This window comes from Nannospalax galili, unplaced genomic scaffold (assembly GCF_000622305.1).
Source record: "Nannospalax galili isolate Female #2095 unplaced genomic scaffold, S.galili_v1.0 scaffold3, whole genome shotgun sequence".
NCBI classification, from domain to species: Eukaryota; Metazoa; Chordata; class Mammalia; order Rodentia; family Spalacidae; genus Nannospalax; species Nannospalax galili.
In genome coordinates, this window is record NW_008351466.1 from 804024 (window position 1) to 809278 (window position 5255).

The following is a 5255-nucleotide window of genomic DNA, read 5'->3' on the forward strand; positions in this document are numbered from 1 at the left end:
AGGACCTGGGTTCAATTCCCAGCACCTGCATGGTGGCTAATATCTATCCATAACTCCCGTTCCAGGGGAATCCAATGCTCTCTTCTGACCTTGGAGGGTATTATACAACACGATGCACTTACAAACATGCAGGCAATATACATAAAATAAAAATAATAAATAAATAATTAAGATTACAGATGAGTTACGAACAGGTGTACCCAACCAGCAGCTTGTGAGTCATATGCAGCTGCATTGTAGACAAAGATAGCTATGAATTTGCCCCCCCAAAAAAAATTATAAACTTACTTAAAATATTAAGAGATTTTTTGACAACTTTTCTGGCAATATGATTGTGATAGTTTTTGTTTTGAGACATGGTCTTACTGTGTAGCCCTGGCTGGCCTGGAACTTGGTGTAAAGACCAGGCTGGCCTTGAACTCACAGGGATTTACTTGCCTCTACCTCCCAAGTGTTAGGATTAAAGTGTGCACCACCACACCTGGGAATTGTGCAGGTCTTGAGTGTGAACATTATAGGCGACAGCATTGTGTTGCAATGTCAAAAGATTGCACACATTCTGAAAGGATTAGAAAACAATACCCCAAAATATGCTAACTATAATAAACTAGTCTCATCTGCAAAGACACATAGAGACTGAAAGGGAAAAAATTATATTCCAAGCAAAAAGCCTTTGAAATTAAGCTGAAATAGCTATACTTTTATACAATAAAATAGTTTTATTTTGGTCTTTTTGAGGCAGGGTTTCTCTGTATCCCCAACTGGCCTGGAACTCGCTATGTAGACCAGGGAAAGATAGTGCACAGCACAATAACATTCAGTGATTCCAATACTGCACAATCACCAATAGATGAATCATACAAACAAAACATCAACAAAGAGAGATCACAGTTAAATTACACTGTACGGCAAATGAGCATAAGGTTGATAGACTATTCCATTCAACAGTTGCAGAATATACATCCTTTCCATCAGTACATGAATCCTTTTCTATAATAGGCAATGTATTAAGTAAATAACACAATTTAACTATCTTATTTTACTAATTTACTCTTGTGTGTGTGTGTGTGTGTGTGTGTGGTGTTTGCATGAGTTTGTGTGCATTGTGTGTGCCACATCCTGTGGGACAGAATTGGCATCTGATCTCCTGAAACTGGGGTTACAAACAGTTGTCAGCTGTTATGTGTGTGCTGGGAACTGAACTAGGGACCTTTGCAAGAGCAGCAAGTGCTCTTAACCATTGAGCTATCGCTCCAGTCCCACAAAATTTTTAAAATAAAATAAATTCCTTCATCTTCTCTGCTCACAACCCCATAAAATGAAAAATCATCACCAAGACAAAAAGTATAAATTATACAAACACATGGAGACTGAACAACACACTTAACTGAACAGTGGGTCATTTAAAGTCAATGAAAAAATTAAACTTATGAATAAAATGAAAACAGAAACACAACATAACCAAGCTTGTAGGAGGTAGTGTGCTGGATAGCTTTAGTGTCAACTTGACACACCTGGGTTGAAGGAGCCTCAATTGGGGAATTGCTATTGGACTGGCCTGTGGCCATGTCTGAGGGGCATCTTCTTGATGAGTGATGTGGGAGGGCCCAGCCCACTGTGGGTGGTGCCACCCCTGGGCAGGTGGGCCTGTGTTGCATAAGAAAGCAGGCTGAGCAGGGGCCAGGGGAGCAAGCCAGTAAGCAGCGTTCCTCCATGGCCTGTGTTCCAGCTCCTGCCTCCAGGTTCCTGCCCTGAGTTCCTACCTTGGGTTCCCTGATGAACTGTGACCCGGGAGATGTAAGATAAATAAACCCTTTCCCCCCCCAAGTTAAAGACAGTATTAAAAGGAAAGTATTTAGCAAAGAATGCCTATATTAAAAATATAAATAAATAATAACCTAATCATGAATCTCACAGTCTTAGAAAAAAGCAAGAACTAACCAAACCTCATGTTAGTACAGGAAACAAAAAGTAATACTTGAAAAAGAAATTCATAAGAGTTACACACCGGACTTCTCAACAAAAGCCTGAAAACCATTAAATCATGGGTTGATGTATTTCAATTCCTGAAAGAAAATAAATGCTGACAGATATTACTATATCCAGGAAAGTTATCCTTTAAATTGTTTCGATTGATTGATTTTTAAATTTTATATGTGGGAGTGTTTTTTTGCTTGTATATAAGTACATCCATGTCTTGTAATAATGTCAGGGGAGGCCAGAAGAGGATATCAGATTACAGATGGTTGTTAGCTGATATGTGGGTACTGGAAACCAAACTCATATCTTCTGCAAGAGCAGCCAGTGCTCTTAACAACTGAGGCATCTCTCCAGCCCCAAAGTTATCCTTTAAAAAGAATGGAGAGGGGCTGGAGAGATGGCTCAGCGGTTAAGAACACTTGTTGTTATTGTAGAAGACCCAGATTCAAATCCCAGCACTCACATGGCAGCTAACAACTGTCCGTAACTCCAGTTCCAAGAGATCTGACAGCCTCTTCTGTCCTCTGCAGGCATTGCACGACGACATGGGTGAACTTACCTACATGCAGGCAATACACGCATACACATAAAAAATAAATAAAATATTTAAAAAAGAATGGAGAAATAAAGGCCTTCCACGATAAGTACAAAGTAAGGCAATGTATGACCCCTAACCTAGCATTGCAGAATAAACATAAAGAAATCCCGTACAGAGAAAAGAAGAAATATATACACAGGCATGAGAGCTTGAAAAGAATAAATTTTTACTAGAAAAAGAAAAAATGAGGATTAAAAAGAATCAGGCATTATTAACTCAGTAAATCAACAAATCACCAAGATGAAGGGAGAAATTAGTTCATAACATTCAATAATATTAATGTAAGAAGCTTTCACTCTCTAATTAAAAGATGCACAGTAGGTGAATGGATTAAAAAGCAAAGTCCAACTTCTTACTGACAGAATCTCATTTTACTAGAAAACACACACACACACACAGCTTGGACATGAAAGAATTGCAGGTGATACACTAAGAAGAAGGAATTCACAATTAAACTAGAGTAAATATAATTATATTCAACAAAACAGACTTCAAACCAAAATTAGTCAAAAGGAAAAGTTCACTACATATTAGTAAGGGAAAAAATCCTTCCAAAAGATATAGCATTGTAAATGTTTATGCCCCAAAGCAAACATAAAGCAACAGATAGGCTCAGAAACCAGAATACTTGAATACCACACTGTAATCAATAGAGCCAGGAAAAAATTAAATCAACAAAGAAACCAGAGTTAAACTATCTTATTGCCGAAATGATCATACTACTCTAAAGTGGTATAGAGATTCAGTGCTATCCCCTTGAAAATTGAATGACATTCCTCATAGACATAGAAAAAAACTATCCTAAAGTTCACATGGAAGCAAAATAGGCACTAAATAGCTAAAACTATTCTAAACAAAAAGGTAATGTTGGAGGTATTAGAATACCTGATATCAAACTATTGTATAGACCCCTAGTAACAAAATAGTACAAGGGGATATCCAGATGTGGAAGAGTGAAACTAGATCTCTATTTTTCATCCTGTACAGAAATGAACTCAGATCAGTTAGGGGAAAGAGTGGAGGGTCAATATGATAAAAATATAGTGTATAAAATTCCCAAAGAATCAATAAAAATCATATTAAAGATCATCAATGAAAACACAGCAAAAACCTAAAGAAAAATCAATTTAAGTTCCAAATGTTTGAAACTACTAAAGGAAATGTAGAGAAAACTCACAATATAGGTACAGGCAAAGCTTTTCTGAAAAGGACTCCAATAGCTCAGGAAATAATAGCAAGAATTGACAAATGACAAATATCAAATTAAAATCATCAAAGTAAAATAATTAATAGGGTGCAGATGTAGACTAAAGAATGGGAGAAGAGGCTGGAGAGCTGGCTCAGCCACTAAAAGCAATGACATGGGCTCATTCTCAGCATTCACATGGCTGCTCATAAATGCTGTAATGCCAGTGTCAGGGGATCTGACACACTCTTTTGACTTCTGTGGGTACCAGGCACAACCGTGGAACACATACATGCATTCAAAACACTCATACACATAAAATGAAATCTTAAAATAATAAAATAAATAAATAAATAAACGGTTTTAAATGGGAGAAAATGAGCTGGGCACGGTGGCACAGCACACCTTTAATCCCAGCACTAGGGAGGCAGAGATAGGTGGATCTCTGTGAGATACAGGCCAGCCTGGTCTACATAGGAAGTTCCAGGCCAGCTAGGGCAACAAGGAAACCCTGTCTCAAAAAGACCAAAACAGGGAGAAAATCTTTGTCAGGTATTCATATGATGGGATTAATATCCAGAATATTTAAAGAAATCAAGAAATTAAATACCAAAACAACAAATATAGCAATCTATAGAAGTACATTAAGATTCCATCTTATCCCAGTCAAAAACAAAATAAACCAAACTAAAAAACCAAACTTGCCTACTCAGAAGGCTGAGTCAGTAAGATTACAAGTTCAAGGCTTGCCTGGGCTATAGAATGAGTTCAATTCCAGTTTAGCAACTTAGTAAGACCATGTCTCAAAGTGAAATGTAAAAAGAGAACTGGGAATATCACTCAGTGGTAGGACACTTGCCAAGCATGTGTGATGACCAAGGTTCAGTCCCCAGCACTGCAATAACAATATCAAAGCTGAGCATGGGACACAATACTCCTGTAATTTCAGTGCTGGGTAGAGATAGAAGGATTGAATTCCAAGCCAGCTGGGGCTTTATAGCAAGTCTGAAGTCCATCTGAGCTACATAGTGAGACCATGTCTCAAAATTAAAATGAAAGAAAAAGAAAACAACTAACAAATGTTGGTAAGGATGTAGGGAAAAATGAACCCTTATACACTGTTGGTGAAAATGTTAATTAGTAGAGCCACTATATAAATCAGTATGGAGGTTCCTTAAAAACTTAAAGATGTAACTATTATGTGCTTATCTAACTATACCATTTCAGGGTGTATACCCACATGGCAACTAACAGTCCTTAACTCCAGTTCCAGGGGATCTGACACCCTCTTCTGACCTCGGTGTGCATTGTGCCCCGGCCCGCGGGGCTTCAACGTTGGGGGGTCGGGAGAATAACCTGAAGGAATGAAACAAACAAGGAATGCGAGGAAATGGAGGCAAGACAAGGATCTGATCAAGCCTCAAAATTTTATTGAAAAGTATCAGGCATATATACTGGTAGTGGGGAGGGGGGAGGTGAGGAGAAGGAAAG